This window comes from Podarcis erhardii (assembly GCF_964252035.2).
Source record: "Podarcis erhardii genome assembly, chromosome: 5".
NCBI classification, from domain to species: domain Eukaryota; kingdom Metazoa; phylum Chordata; class Lepidosauria; order Squamata; family Lacertidae; genus Podarcis; species Podarcis erhardii.
The window spans coordinates 46974875-46991777 of NC_138509.1; the positions used below are offsets into that span (position 1 = coordinate 46974875).

Below are 16903 nucleotides of genomic sequence, written 5' to 3' on the forward strand. Positions count from 1 at the left end.
AGTTGTTGGACTCCAGTTCCCATCAGTCCCAGTGAGCATGGCCAATGTCAGAGATGATGAGAGTTGTAGGCCAGTAACATCTAGAGGACCACAGTTTCCTTATACCTGGTTTAAGCCCTAGGTTGCGCCACCTGCTTGCAAAAGTAACCTCTAGCAGCCTCAATTTAAATATAGCAGGGATTCCCTACCTGCGGTCCAGGGGGCTTCATTCTGGTGGTCTGCAGCATGCCTGTAAAATACAATAATAATAAAAACATTCAGCATCTAGAACAGTGCTGAATGGGCAGAAAAATCATTAGATGGTCCACCAAGACCATCAGCAATTTTCAGTTGGTCTGTGGGGAATAAAAGTTTGGGAACCACTAATATATAGATATCAAATCCTCCTGTAAGTGGATTGTTTTTGATATGATCTGCCTTAGATCTTCCCTGTCCCTGCTTCTCATCATATTCCTAAAACTCCTTATCACAGTTTTTGAATTCGTGGTGCAGGTGCCAGGAATACAGGAAGTTATCATTCATCAGGTCTACTGATGGCAACAAGGTTTCAGGCAGAGTTCTTTTCCATCACCTGCATGCTTTAGCTTGCGACCCTGATGCAAAAACATGTGCTCCACCACTGCTCCTTGATCTCTTTCTTGATTAAGATTACCACAGTTGTTTTTGAGTTTTCTTGTGCGGAGAAGAAGGATGTAACACCAGATCAGGAAGTTCAGGTGGCCCAGCACCCTCAGTAGGAATCATTTGCAAAGTCTCTAGACCAGGCTGTAAAATTTTAGCCCAAGCTACTTTATCAGAACGTTAACATGGTATAGTTCAAGGGCAGCCTAGAACATTATGGTTCTTTCCCACCCATTTTAGATTTCCTGAAATGTTCCATTTCCTTTACCAAAGTTGCCGCCACCACCACCACCATTACACACAGCCTTTAAAGACTGTGCTGGTGTGTCTGTTATAATTGTAGTGTAAGACAGCTGTTCTTGGGACTCCAACTTCCATCATCCCTGACCATTGCCTATGCTGCCTGGGGATGATGGAAGTAGTAGCTCAATAGCACATGGAAGGTCATCCAGTTGCCCACTACTGTAAAAGATCAAGAAAAACTGTTGGGCTTTCTGCGCTTAGAATTGCTCATTACTCCACCTCTCAGTCCCATATCCAGGGAAAGTGAAAACAATTTTATACTTAGCCAGGAGTAGATTGAAAGTTTCATTTTGAGGACTTCAAACAGAATATAAATCTAGATAGTGTAGTGATAAAAATGTTTGGCTGAAGTCTCCTATTGGCTTTTCAACATGAAATATAGACATGAGGGATTTTTTTATAGGCACAAATGTTATTTTTCACTGGCTGTCAGAAGAGGCCTATTATGGCTCCTTCTACAATTCTCTATTGTGATATGCTAGCAAGTTTATTCTTTGTTTCCATTAGACTGAATAAACATTGGGATTTGGTTCATCTTCTAATCCATTATATAGGATTTTCATTGTGAGGGACATTTTTATTTTTTTGCCTGACAAATTCTCAAAATATAGCATTTGAAAACATTTTTTAAGTAAAGGCATCCACCACTCATTTGGTTTACAGTTACTGGCGCATTTTCAATGTGAGAGGTCCTGGTTGATTTTTTAAAAGCAGGGCAAGAGTACTCAAATACCCCTATGACAATTGAGACCAGCTCTGCAGAACGAGTTTATAAATATTTATACATTTAAAAGACGAGTATCTATAAGCCCCAATGTGGTGGAAAGGAATATATCTAATTCAGAGATCTTCACAGCGTTATAATGGAACTGCAGTACCAGTAATGCAATTTGATTGAATGCCACTGTTCTTCTCAACAGAATGAAAACATAACACAATGTACGCAAAATCAGCAAAGCATCATGATTTGGAGTTTGGGGGGGGGACAGAATGAATAAATTCACAGGAAAGAACATCTTTACTATAAACAAGGAAAAAGTTCAACTTTTCCATCTGGCTCAGTGTAATGGCTTGTGAATGCTCTTCTCAATAAGTACCTCTGCTCACTCAGAGATATATACAGTTCTTTATTTTACATATGTACAGACAGCATATTACAATTGTGCATCTGAATCCGCTGGTTCAGATTCTGGGAGTGGCCTGCGCCAGCTTCTCCTCCAACAGAAAAGATGGGGAAGTTTCATGTGATGCCTCTCCCCCTTCCTCCTTAACTCTCTCCTCTCCCTGGCAGATGGAATAGGCATTGTCTCACTATCAGTGCCAGAACTTCCTGTGCGGTGCTGAGGCTCTGCTTCAACATCCGAGAGCCTTCCCGCCTCCTGGCTTTCCCCTCTTTCCTCAATCGCCACTTCTTGCCCACCTCCCTCTGCCTGTTCCTGCTCCTCCTCGGCATTCTCTGGCAGTGCCATGACACTCAGCTTCTATCATTTCCAGGGAGAATTCTTCCTGCAATTCCTGTCAATCGTGTGTTTCTGAAAATTAAATATCAGGTGCCAGGCACCATAGTTATCAAGATCAAAGCATGCAGAGAGACTGGCAGGTCAGGCAAGTGAAGGGCCGGGTGCTTCCCCACCCTCTCCTGCACCACTTTCCCCCAGAACCAGGAGAGAATTGAGGCATGAAGAACAGAGGCAGCTTCCACGCAGATATAGGGGGATTATACATAAGATGGTGGATGGTTGCTGCAACTGCTCTGTAGATGACAGACCTGGGAATAGCTGCCTAGACACTAAATTGGTGTGTGTGGTATTCAGAGCCATGGAAACTGCTGTGTTAGCTTTGGCAATAAAGAGTGAAGTATCTGCCGTGTACATTCCTTTGCTGGGGAGCACCCCTGACACTACCCCTCCCAGTTTTGTGTCATCTGAAAATCTGATGAGCATTCCGTCAATTCTTTCCTCAAAGTCTTTTATAAAGGCATTGAATAACAACAGGCCCAGTGGCACTTCACTTGTCACTTTTTCCCAGGATGATGAAACATTAATGAACACTTTTTGGATTGGGTTAGTCAACCAGCTACAAACCCACCTAACAGTTATGTTGTTCTTATGTAGCCACATCAGTTTCTTCACATGCCTCCCACTTTTCTTTTTTGTTGGAATTGTCTGCTTTTCTGCCTTCAATATTCCACCTTTAAGAAACTCCCATCCAACTTGGACTCCACCTTCTGTTTGAGTATTTCTGACCAGGGGATCTCACCCAGAAGTTCCTTAAGCTTTTCAAAACCAGTCTTCTTCAAGTCCAGAGTGGATGTCTGACTACACTCAGCTTTCCAATGTGTTTTCCTTTGTAATTTCCCCTTGCTCTTGTGTTTGGACTGATTAAATCAAATTTTAAAATAATGATATTTTGACAATAATGATTTTAATTACTGTTCTACAAAAACCTCTAGTGCCATATTTGATTTTGGTTTCCTTTACTCTGGAGTCTTTGGAATTCACTCTACGACTAATTGCCTGAGCAGACTACCCAGTATAGTGAGTTTGCTGAGCCCCTAAGCAAGTTACAGATATTAGAGATCTGTTTACTGGGAGCAGCCATGGACATAAGATGCCCTCTTGGTGGCAAGGGTGAGGGCCAAGAGAAGGGTGGCTGGGTTTACTGGTTGGTGTGTCTCTCAAAGTGCAGGCTACATCTTGTGCCATTACACGTACATAATGTTCACACCATTTTCACACCTAGTATTAAAGTTTCTTTTTCCACTCTGTTGTCTGGACTACCTTAAGCCAGCACTTGGCTATCAAATCCACAGACTTAGGAACATGGAAGAAAGTCTATTGAACTCTCCTGCTGCTGATCATGCCTGAACGGGCTAAATATATGCAGCAAAAATATCTAGCGAGCCAAATCAAATATTTAGATTCCCCTGAACTCATTAAGGAGGGAAATTCAGTTGAGCAGAATTCAGGTCCTTACATCCATCAAAAAGATGTAAAAAAATTCTAATTTTCATAGTGAATGATAGATTAAATAGCAGTGTATTTGCATTCTTCTACCTCTATAGGTGGGGGACAGGGAGGGTCACAGATTATATGAATTAAGTGTTGTGAACCTTGCAGAAAATAAGGGAAGTTCATTAGCAAGCTCTTATTTTACACCGAAGCAGGAGTGGTGGTAGCTATTCACTCTGCACAGCAGTAAGAGTCACAGGCAGCATGTAGAAAGTCAGGTAACTTCTCAAGTTTCAGGTTAAACCTAAAGGAAACTCAGAAGGCCCTCCCTCCCCTCCCTCCCAGGACATTTCTTTTCATTTTATGTGGAGTTAGCAGCATTCAGTGTCAATTAAGCTGCCAGGATCTTGAGATAATAACAGCAGGAAATTCTCTCGCAAGATAAATTCAAGATGGTAGCTACAACTTGTCTTTACTGAATGAGACCATATTCTGAAGTGTATATATAAACCCAAAGTAAAATGTATTCAGCATTTATATTGAAACAGCAAAATATCTCATTTCACTACCCTGCCATAGCTAATATATATATATTGCCTCGAACATATTCTGTTTATAGTCTGCAAAGGACAAGGTTTATTTGGATGGGGTGTGTTTTGAGTTCATGTGGGTTTTCTTCCTTGAACTGGAACATATATATATATATATATATATATATATATATATATATATATAATCAGTGTCTTGTGTCGTTTTGCCCAGCTTTTCTGTCTGTAGCCTTGCCAAGGTTTATCACTGCTCACTTCTGGATAGTGTTAATGATGCGGTCACTTCCTGTCTGCAAAAGAATGGTAACATTCACCAGATTTCCCTGCATACTCCAGAGAAGCTAGGGAGCACTATCTGAATGGTAAAAAAGAAAAGAAAAGAAAAATGATAACAGTATATGTAGAGAAATTTGGATTATAATATACTGAACACACTTTGTCAAATGGATGAGAAGGGAAGTCTTTTCTGCATGAATCTTTTGCCTGCTAAATGCGTTTTCTTCCACCCTGTTGTGATTTCTGAATTTGTCATGGAAATAAGCTTCTCGTTTTCATCACTTCACGCAACATATTGTGAATATTAGTGGGAAGTGGAAACCAGAAGAAAGAGAAGAAGTGATGAGAAGCGATGAAGGGGGTGCTGGCAATAAGTTATCCTTACTCACCTTTGTGACTACGCAAAGCCCAAAATTAGAACAGACATTGTTTTCAGTGGAACATATGCTTCAAAGTCCTGCTTTTTCCAATACACAGAGAAGAAGGGGGTTGCTTAGAAAAACAGGGTAATAAAACACAGTACTCAAGCTACCAGTGCAAATATAGGAAATGTGTTTAGATGAAGTCACTGTGCCTAAGTAATTCTGGGTATGCCATTTCCCCTCTATTTCCAGTGTTCAGGCTGTGAGACCATTGCAAAAAGAATGCTCCATAGCCATAGACTATTTTTACATGCCACCCTAATCTCTACAGCAGTGTGAGATTAAGGGGTTCCAGGTATGCTTACCCAGGGTCTGTGATTCCTTTTGGAAAAATGAGGCACAGCAGACCCAGTAGTGTCTTTATGATATATGGTTTATACAGCCCGAGTCTACAATGAAGGGGTGCACAGCATTCATACCCCAAGAGCTTCTTGCTTCTTCCATAGTTACAGAAGCTTTAACTCCTTACTTCACAACATTTCAATAAATATAAGATTTTGGGTACATCAATTTGAACAAGAGGAGAACTGTTCTTTTCCTTGTGGTTATATTGCTTCTCTTTTCATTCTAATAAATGCTAGTTACATATGGAGCTCTTATTTTTCTTCAATGTCATATAATAGAGATCTTCAAATGGAGTGATGGATATCTCCAACAAGATTCATTCCACAGCTTCCACTCTGTGCTGGTAGAGCACTGTTAATCCTGTCAAAAGTGGTTCCACCTACATAAATATACACTCTTAGTTATTGCTTCTCTTTGTCTGAAATTTGGTGCCATCAAATTAAACTCCAAAGGGGTCAGGTTTTAATATATTAATATTAAATATTAATATTAATATACACACTCAGGTTATATCTTTAAGCTTTGTTCAGTTATATGCATGACCTAAACACGAGGCAGAACCAGCCCAAGACTTTAGACTGCCTGAGGCAAAGGACAAGATGTTCCTGTCCTCACCCAACCTACAAAACCTGATCAAATTGGCAGTCGAATCTTACTTTAACACTGGCAATGGACAATGCCCATTAAGCGGGGCAGGGCAGGACACTCGGCACACCCAGCTCTGTCCTTCAACACCACTCTACCACTTCCTGATCACCAGCATATTCTGCCTGAGTGCTAGTCTCTTCACATTGCCTAATAATAGGGTCAGCTCTGGCAGGATGGGCTCTGTTTTTATTGTATCAGATATCTGCATGGACTTCACCGATAGATTTTGTGGAATACTTCTTTGCCATTCAAAAGAAAAACTCTGTGTACAAGTTGATACATTCAACACATCTAATTCAGCATATATCCAATGTTCTTTGTATTTTCTTTGCTGTTAGCGTGAAATAAGTCAGTCCTTTTATACAAGTATCAAATGTTTGAGAGTGGACTCTGGAGGAGGAGGAGGAGGAAATGGATGGTGTGGATGAGAAAGTTGAGGGAAGCAAAGGGGAACCTTCCAATGATTTGCCCAAGATCCTTACAATTATCGCTTTAAATCTCTCTCTCTGTGTGTCTCTCCCTGCCTTGTCCAGAGGCAAATCACAAGCCTCAGATTTCACTCACAATGTTCTGTTAGCATGTTCCTGGCACTTGAAAAAGTAGGTAAGTTGCTGCAGGCAGATGCTTGAAGAAGGTGTGTACTAGTTGGCTTCAGAGAGGGGAAATGCTCATCATTAATTTATATTATTTTTAGTAGAGCACATTATATCATCCATGTGAGTGAACATTCAGACATCCATATTAAGCCCCAGGCAATGTTTGTTCTTTTTTTTTTGGAAAAGATTCCCTCCTCCATTTCTTGCATAACTTGTTTATTCACAATTTGTTTTTGTTTTTTTAATAAAAAAGATGCAATAAAAACAACTTGTTTTAGGAAGGTTGTGGTTTAGTAGTGGGAGGCTGAATGGTAGGATTTTGAGCTTCAGTTTGAAGGTTACCCCTTAATTGGGATTCCTGAATGTATTCAGTAATGTAAATATCAAATGGGTACCTCACTTACAGTGAAAACATGAAGAGATGACCAGAAAAGCCAAACTCTCTCAAGTGATCAGTGGAAAATAGATATTTGATGCTAAGTGGCAAGAAAAATTTGGAGCAAGTTTCAACAAGGGGCTGGTTTTAATCTTCACTGCTTGGGACCAGGTACCTGAGAGCACTTTCTTCCCCCACGGGAACTTGCTGGGATCTTATAATCTGCTGAAAGGTGCTTCTTCAGGTCTCCTTGCCATCTAAGATGAGATGGATGATGAATGACAATAAAGAGTGGTATCCAACTAACATGTTCCATCAATGCGAGGATTTTTGCTTGTGCAACACGACTTTCTTCCCTCTCCTCTTCCTATGCATGTCCCAGGCCCATGCCAAGCTTACCTGAGGCCTCGGCCGGGAGTCTTGTTGCAATAAGATTCTTGGCATGACAGTGCAAGTCCACCCAGTTTAGCCCTCCGAGGCCCAGGGCAAGTTTACCCAGCTGCCCCTCCCTCTGCCCAGGCCTGCTCAGGCCATCCCCAAATCTGCTCTGGAGGGTTGGGGTAACCCCAGAATAGGCTTAGGGTGGGGGGAAGAGGAGGGATGTTCTGTGAAGCAGGATTAATTCCTTGCACTGAGGGAACACATTACTTAGCCCAACATCAAATACAATCGGGGCTTTCTTTGTTGTGGTGCCCTGACCTTCCCATTTTCTCCCCTCGAGGTTTAATGGACACAAGTTTGTTTTCCTTTTGGCACAAAGTAAGAAGCTTTTCGCTTTGGATTTTAAAATTTGTATTTAATGTTGGCTCATCGCTAATTGATTTTTATCGGCTCGGCTTTCCCTCCCTGCTTTTGTTGATTTGTTATTATTTTTATTGATTTTATGTAAGCTTGCCCAGGAATCTTGTCAGCTGAAGAGTGGAGTAAAATGTCTCTGATATACACATAAAAATAAATCTGTGGAATGGCTGCCTGCCATGCTGAATACACGTGTTTTGCCAGAAAGAAAAGAGGCACATGAGCTCTGTGAGGCTGTCTTAGGTTGGTTCTATTTCATCCAGTGACAACACTTTTGGTTATTCAAATAAAATCAATCTTTTACAATTCTGATATGAGTGCAAATCTGCAAATGTAACTTTTCTACTACCTTTTTCTGACTCCTTAGAAATGAAACTACTTTTGACACCTTTTTAGTATGTGTATCAATTGCAATGCAGTGACAAATGGCAGTGACTCAGGCAGCACTGTCAGGTCTCCTGTCATCTTGAGATGAAATGCATTTTTAGGCATGTACTATGTGCTTGTTACAGCATGCAGAGGAGGAGGAGGTGGGACAAGAGAACAGTGGAAGAGCTGGAGTTGGAATAGCATCTCTCCCACACCATTAGGGCTTTTCCAAAGTATTGACGGCATATTTGTGTTACAATCTGTCAACCTATTCTCAAATCTTTTTTTAAGGGGTGCCTATAACATTCTCCTCATCCAATATTTCCCCAGGGATTTCTGAATTACCTGGTCCTGTTTCCAAATTGATATATTAGAAATCCTAGAATATTTTGTGTCTATACAATTACAAATTTGGTACTGGGAAGTTCTCCATAACTACTCCGTTCTTTTGGTTCAGTTAAGTCTTCCCCACCAAGTCTACATTACTGTAGGCATGCTCTGGGGACAGAGCAACCTTGATGGGATCATATGTAGAATTGCATCCAGGTCTATTTTGTGTGGTGTTTTACCAGGGGTGCAGGAGGATTACATCAGCATAACATGGCACAAAAAGAATTTTGATGGGAAACTAGTATGATCACATATTTTCCTTCCTCCCTCCCTCCCACCCTCCCTCCCTCCCTCCCTCTTCCTTCCTTCCTTCCTTCCTTCCTTCCTTCCTTCCTTCCTTCCTTCCTTCCTTTTATCGCAGGCTGAGACTCTACTTGCCTGCAGACTGTCTTGCCAGAGTGGTGCTATCCAGTGCTTTTTTATATATATAAAAATGTTTAGGGGTACTCTCATTTTGACTCAGACTCCATCTGAGACTCAGTAAACACTGTGACATGAAACGAGGCCATCGTGCCAGATTCACAAAATGTTTAGGGGTACACGTATCCCTGCGTCCCCCCAGAAAAAGAGCACTGGTGCTATCTCCTGCTTGGAGGTCCCTCTTGTTAGTGGCACCCTCCCTGTGGAACGCCCTCCCTTCAGATGTCAAGGAAATAAAGAATTATACAACACGAACCCATCGACAGCAGACGATTCAAAATGGCTAACTTAACCCAACAACCCCCCCACACACGAATGAAAAAATCTCACTGCAGCCAACCAAAGACAATCAACCACATGCTAGGCCACCCCATCCTCTTTCACCACCAAGGAAACATAACAAGTGAATAGGAAGAGAGCCTACCCAAGTGATGCTGCCACAAAACCCCCAGGCTGCCCCTACACTAAGCTGCCCAGACTGGCTGGGGAAACCCAGCCAGATGAGTAGGGTATAAATAATAAAATTATTTTATTATTATTATTATTATTATTATTATTATTATTATTATTATTATTATTATTATCAGTGCACAAATGCAGCACAATGGGTGGGAGGGGGGAGATGTAAATGAACTTAAGGAGCCAAAAGCTGTAGCAAATGCCACATGCTCAGCTGTAGAATTAACGTTAAAACTTCAGTTGGCAAAACTGGAACTCAGGAGGATTGGAATGCCAGGTGGGTGGAAGGAAACACTCTTAAGCAAGAAAACCAAGGGATACACAATCATTCATGTGGGCAATTTCACAGGAGATATTCACCATGTAAAACACATCAGGTACCATCACATTATCATTATCATTATCATTATCATCATCACATGTGAATTGGTCCTGAATCCGTCACACCCCCATCATGCATTTAATGAATACTTGGCTTCCCCAAAGAATCCTGGGAAGTGTAGTTTGGCAAGGGTGCTGGGAATGGTAGCTTTACAAAGGGTAGACTACAGTTCCCAGGATTCTTTGGGAGAAGAAAAGTGCTTTAAATGCATGGCATAGATGTAGGAAACATGCTCAGTAGGTCTTGAACTGGGGAATCACGTTGAAACCCTTCTTTGCTTCCTCGGTGGGTCGTCCTCCCCTTCCCTACGTAGACCTGTTGCATTCCTTGTGCTCTGGGAGCAATGCCAAAATGACGGAACTGAATCTATGGGATGAATGGTAAATGTCCAATGAGAATGAGAAAGAACAATGACTAACCTCTTTTTAAAGTTTATTTATTTCATTCATGATCCATTCAGAATTTCTTGTGAAAACAGGATGCAGCGAAAGCCCTTTATATCAACAGTGGTCCTCCGTCTAAGGCTGGGAAGGTGGGGAAGAAATGTAAAGTATAAACCCCATGGTGAATGTCACAGATGGAAAGGGTCGGGGTAGAAGAAGACATAGCAAATGCATACAGTTGCTTTTTTTCTTGACAGGGATATGACAGCTTCAAGAAATATGAGTGAAGAAATAAATCTTTTCATGAACCAGGCTGCATCTCAAGGATCACCCTGGTGTCTGTACAACCTCAGCAACAGGAAGCTGAATTGCCAGCTAGGTTAATATCCTGTGTCTGATCAGTGTGTCATAATCAGTCTCTCAAGAGTAAAGATCCATTGTGTCAAGAGGCCACATTTACACCAAACTAGCTTGCTAAGCATCTTTAATGCTTTCAGGCAGTGCAGGGGTGGAGGAGATAGAAAGCAGGCAAGAAATACGATTGCAAGTGGATAGCCTCCTTCAAGATTGTCCTCCCTTTTGTTATGTTGCTGTATCGGCTTCACAGCTAAGATTAAGATTCCATAACAAAGCTCATTTTCCTAGGATGTCTATTAGTCACCCATAACAATTTGCCGAAGGTTGAAGCTTGGCAGACCAAGGCTTCAGAGCAGGAATTCATTTTGGTAACACTTTATCATAAGTGTTCTTTAATTAATGTTAAATGAAAATGAAATTCCAAAGAAATTACACACGGCCGTCAAGATCGGCACGCCGAGTTCATCGTGATTAATGGCAGCTGAAATGAATATCAAGAGTAGAACTAATCAGGACTGGCCTTTCGTTAGAAAGTGTTGCCAGAAGCGTTTTGCCAGGGCTGGTGGTGAGACTGTATTTAAAGAGACGCTGTCAGGTACGAGAATGAAGTGCTGAAAAGTTAAAAATAAAAATGAGAATGTAAAGGATTATTATTCAAACATACACAGCAGAAGCCCCGATACGTGAACTCATTGTACACAAGAATGTTTTGTCTTCACAGGAGACAATCCCCTGTAGCTCTGTCAGTGGAATACGGGTATGCTAACAACTCTCAGCACACCTAACAACTACATTTCCCAGGATTCTCTGGAGGAAGCCATGATGGTTTCAAATAGTATGATACTACATTAAATGTATTGTGCACATGGGTCCCTCTATGTCTTTTCCTCAATCTTACCTTTTCAACCACTCTATTTCATTCCCCTTCTACCTGGTTTTCATTTTTTTTTCCCCTTTCGACAATCTGTCAGCATTACATGGGCATTAAGTGTGCTTAGTTCTCACTGGATTGTGTTCGGGGGGGGGGTCCCCCCACTTTAGGGTTTTTCCCCTGAATATTTTTTGTGGTTTTACAGATCTCCAGGTCCTCCCCCCCCCCAAGTCTGCTGATACCTCCTCTTTGTGTTACTATTGCTGTTTTGGCAACATAAGCAATGGCATTCAGAGATCTTAATTCAAATTAGATTATGAAATGGGACATTTTTGAATAGTGCCTACACACACACACACCAGCTTAATAGCCTGCCTTCTGTAGTAAGTATTAATGAAAAGTCTTGACTATCTGAATACAAATTTTGTCCTAGATCATAGCAGTGGTTGCTTAACTATTCATATACACCCATTTGCTATTATTTTCTTCAGCAGCGCCACAGGGCCCAATTTCCTCCCTGCAGACAAAAATGTGATAATTACTTTAAGCAACTTTCCAAATCTGGCAAAGGGATATAAAGTTAAACACAGACATACTGGTGCCAAAACAGAACAAGGAAGAAGAAGGGGTGGGAGGGAATCAGTGGATGGTTTGCAGGCATCACACTTGTACAGTACAGTTTCTTGTAGCTTAGGTATGTAGGGAAAACAGCTCCCCCCCCCCAGTATGATTTATTTGTTTAAACCACATGTAGAAGAATCTAAAGCAATTTGATGCAGATGCAGAATCTTATTTTTTTTGGCGGGGGGAGGTAAAAACAATTAACATGGAAAGAACCAAACAATATCCAGAACAAAAAGGGGAAAAATCTGACCCTCTTCCACTCAGCCACCTACATGTATGTGTAGTAAACTGAACCTGGGGACCAACAACCCTCAGGACCTCTGCCTGGTGATGGCAGGGATGGGGAAGTGTGCTCACCTCTTCTTCCTCCGGAGAGGAGAGACAAATATCCAAATACGGATAATGGAGCGGCTCAAATTGGAACAGAGAAAGGTATTAGCTCTTTGGAAGCAACAATGAAAGCAGGCTGCTGGATAAAACAAGAATTCAAAAAACCCCCAAGAATTCTAAAAACCCGGGTTTCAGAACTTTTTATTAAGAAGTGTTATACCTCAGCTTATTAGTTCAGCTCTCCAGGCGGCTGCTATGAGTATGGGACCTTCAAAACAATCCTAAAACAAATTCTAAAAACAGGTTAAGGATTCCCTTCAATGTGAAGCCAGTTTGAGAAACAACACATCAAATAGTAGGATGTGATAACAAAGTACAGGATACATATGCATTTTTGGATAACATGGATTGAAACTTAAAAAAATAAAATAAAACAGAAACAGCAATATGATAGGATGCGTTCCTAAATGACCTGCACTTTTCAGAAATGACTGAAGATTTTATTTATTTATTTATTTTTGTTCTGACACACTTTCCTAGTTGAATGAATAAGTTTCTGCCATGGATGTTTTAAATTTATCTGCTGTTGTTGTCTGTGTTGCTTTTAACTTTTTTAGATTTTTAAAATTGCTTTTAGTACCCTGTTTTGAAGAGTATGTGCGGAAGGTGATTAACAAACAAACAAACAAAAAACAAAACACACTTACTTGGAAGTAAGTACCACTGTGTATAGCAGTCTTACTTCTGAGTAAAAATAGCTTAATGAAAAGATTTATTTTAATAAAATATTCTAATAAGATATTATTCTAAGTAAAGTATTTCAAGGGGATATTGTATGAGATACTAAAACATTACTAAAGAGTAGAACGTTTGAAACATGTTTTTCAGAGAAAGCTAGCTGAGCAATGAAATCAACTGATCGAATTAGTTGTGTCTAACAAAAATCCTATTAATTTCAAGGGGACTTGTGTGTGGCTTTCTCAGAATTGGATCCAAATGGGGGGAATTGTATTTCCTAAAATGGAAAACACAGTGGCTTATCTCAAAAATTATCCCAAGAAAAGAAAGAAATTAGATCTGTTTGTTCCTTGGTGGAGATCTCCGAAATGCCCCAGTTCTTTTTCCTTTTCATGGAAAAGGGAAACAGTATCCTAGTGAGACTTGTCATTGTAATTTATTTTCTGGAACAGCCAACAACATCTAACGTCCACATTCTCTTTACCACAGTACCGCATTGCTGTATCTAATGTTCTATGGTGTGGAAAAAAGAGGATGAATGAGGATGTGCAAAGAATAAAGGAAGTAAAAAAATAAATACAGACCAATGTCCCATCTTATATTGCATGTAAGAGTGCCAAGAAGACCAGCAGGAATGAAAGAGGATGCTGGAGAAGCGGAGGCTGGTAGGAGAGAGGAGGAAAGCATAGCACTAAGGGCTATAAGCTTCACTGGAAGTAGGATCTGGGATGTGAAGAAGTAGGCACATCTGGCATAAGAAGAGAAAGGAAAGAAAGTGCTGCTGAGCTCAGCTCCTGCTTGCAGGCTTCCCACAAGTATTTGGTTGGCCAATGTGAGAACAGGAAGCTGGACTTGATGGGGCATTGGCCTGATCTAGTTGGCTTCTTCTTATCTTCTTAGATGTTTTGGCCAACAACTCCCATTCATTCCAGTCAACAACTCAAATAGGTGGGAGATATATAGATAAATGATGGTGGACGTTTTTATCCAAAGCTTCTAGAGTGTACCAGGTGGGGGAAGACTGCCTCAGAGAGTGGTAGACTGACAAGACAAAGAGTGAAGGAAGGCCATTGTTTGTTGAAGGGGTGGAGAATGTTATCTGTGTAGGTATTTATCCACACAAACCTTGATGGCAGACCTCTAGTTTAATCTTTTAAAACCAATAATGTGTCACACCAGATCAACTTTTTTTCAGAGTTTTATGTTCTGCAGTATCCCATGTGCCCTGGAAAAGCGTCTTGTAATTAAAACAAGTGATATCAATGAATTTGGGAGGATTTATCCCTAGTCTGCAGAAGTGTCAAGATCACTACAGCTCGAACCCTGAATCTAGATCTTGATGCATAGCAGCTTATAGGTTTGGGCAGGGATGGAGAACCTCCCAGATATTGTTGGACTTCAGTTCCCATCAGCCCCAACCAGCATGGCCAGTGGTCAGCATGATGAGAGTTGTAGTCCAGCAACCTTGGGGCAGTATACTGTTCCCATTTACTCAATGAGATTTTGCTTCTGAGTTGACATGCATAGGATTTGCACTACAGTGGTACCTTGGGATGCAAATGGGATCCGTTCCAGAGCCCCGTTCGCATCCTGAACAGAACATAAGACGCAATGGTGCGTCTGTGTGGGTTGCATTTTGCCACTTCCACACATGCGCGTGACGTCATTTTGAGCTTCTGCGCATGCGCAAGCGGTGAAACCTGGAAGTAACGTGCTCTGTTACTTCCGGGTTGCTGCGGAGCGCAACTCGAAAGCGCTAAACCTGAAGCACATTCAACCCGAGGTATGACTGTATTAATTTAGTGCCTTTCCACAGGCCACATGCTTGCAACTTCCATAAGTACAATTCTAGAGAATTATCTCACATTTCACCTCGAAGTAGGGCTTGCCATAACTTATAGAAGAAGTGGATTAAATATAATCATATTGAACAAGGAGTCCTTTTCCCCTGAAGGTCCAGAGGCTATAAGCCAAGTTATCAGTCATTTATTTATTTCCTTCTTTGCTGTTTTCAGAATAGCAAAGCATAACAAATTTGGAGACTCTGTCATTATTTTAGGAATCATTGGGCCAAGGGGCTGCAAATACTTCTAAGGCTTTCAGTTTGCTTGCCAAAATAGTTCCATTTTTCTTCTTTCTTTACAAGTAGATTATTATTTGGGTTCCAAACGATAGGAAACATGAAAGGTAACAGCAATTATCACACGTCCCTGGATGCATCAAAACGGTGTTTCTCCCTCAATGCCGATATTATATAACACTGAATGACATCACAGTGCTGTTTCCCATTCATTCTTCCCTTACAAGGGCAATATTGTATGTTCAACAAGCTGTCAAAGATGCTAAAAATGGCCAGGGAGTAATTCTAACTGTAAGGTAGGTTCACTGTCCTGACTTGTCATAGGGGCTCAGCTGTTGGAAAGCAGCCTAAAAAAATAGCAATTTAAAAGGAGGGGGGAATGAGGACCTCAGGCTTTTGGTGAGGGCAGACATTAGCTCCATTTAGGATTTAAAGCACCTCACACTTAATTGTAGGCTTGCTGCATTTGCTTGTAGGAGTAGTAAAAGCATGTAATTTGACCTAATCAGATCGGCACAGGAACTGGATGCTTAGTGCCAAGCAAGGCTGTGGAACCAAATAACAAATGTGGTTGGGGGTGGGGTGGGGTGGGCGAGAGAAAATGTGGATTTCATTGCTGAAAAGCACAGGGCTCAAATCAAATCTAAAACTGGACAGTTCTGAAAATGCAGAGAGCTAAGTGATCTTAGAAAAATATTCCAGACATTTTGAAGGGTGGAAGAATCCACAGACATGTGCTGATTCAAAATCTGGCAAATTTGCTGCATTTGTGGAAGTCATGAGAAGAGAAGACTCCCTGGAAAAGACCCCGATGTTGGGAAAGATGGAGGGCACAAGGAGAAGGGGACGACAGAGGACGAGATGGTTGGACAGTGTTCTCGAAGCTACCAGCATGAGTTTGACCAAACTGCGGGAGGCAGTGGAAGACAGGAGTGCCTGGCGTGCTCTGGTCTATGGGGTCACGAAGAGTCGGACACGACTAAACGATTAAACAACAATTGATTTTCACCAAGAACATTCTATAGTGGTTTTACTTTAAGGAACTTTTGTAATGTTCACAAACAATGTTATGTGAACAATTTTGATCAGCACATAGTAAAAGTGTTATATTAACCCAAATTTGCTCACATGATGCCGTCCAGATGTTGAACTACAACTCCTATCATCCCCAGCCAGTTTAGCCAATGATCAGGGATGGTGGCAGATGTAGTCCACCAACATTGGGAAGGCACCTCATTGGTTACACCTGTACTGAGTCTACATCCTAAACACACTTAATAGGGAGTAAATCCTATTGGACAGAGTGGAACTTACTTCTGAGTGCAGATGCACGGGACTGTGATGTAAGCAGAATTTATTATTGTTGTTGACATATCTTGGCCCATGTTTACTGAACATATACATATGCGAAATATACTCCACAGTCTGGAATCTGTTCAGTGTTGGGTCACTTTCCTGACCCATGGAAATATACAACGGAGAAAATGTGTTTCTGTGTGATCATGCTGTATTTTTCAAGACTCCCTTACTGGAACAAGTATAATTAACCATTCAACTATACTCTCTTCTGGGATTGACACTAGAACAGGCTCTGATTGTCCTGGTGCATGAAATGT

General features: G+C 41.2%; 1 long non-coding RNA gene across 1 annotated transcript in view; it reads right to left on the minus strand.

Annotated features, from left to right (window-relative positions):
- Positions 1–16903, minus strand: part of LOC309342863 — a 159071-nt gene that overhangs the window by 72099 nt on the left and 70069 nt on the right. Inside the window, exon 2 of the long non-coding RNA XR_014157020.1 lies at positions 189–229. This is a non-coding gene — a long non-coding RNA (uncharacterized lncRNA). The remainder of the gene's footprint in view (positions 1–188; positions 230–16903) is intronic.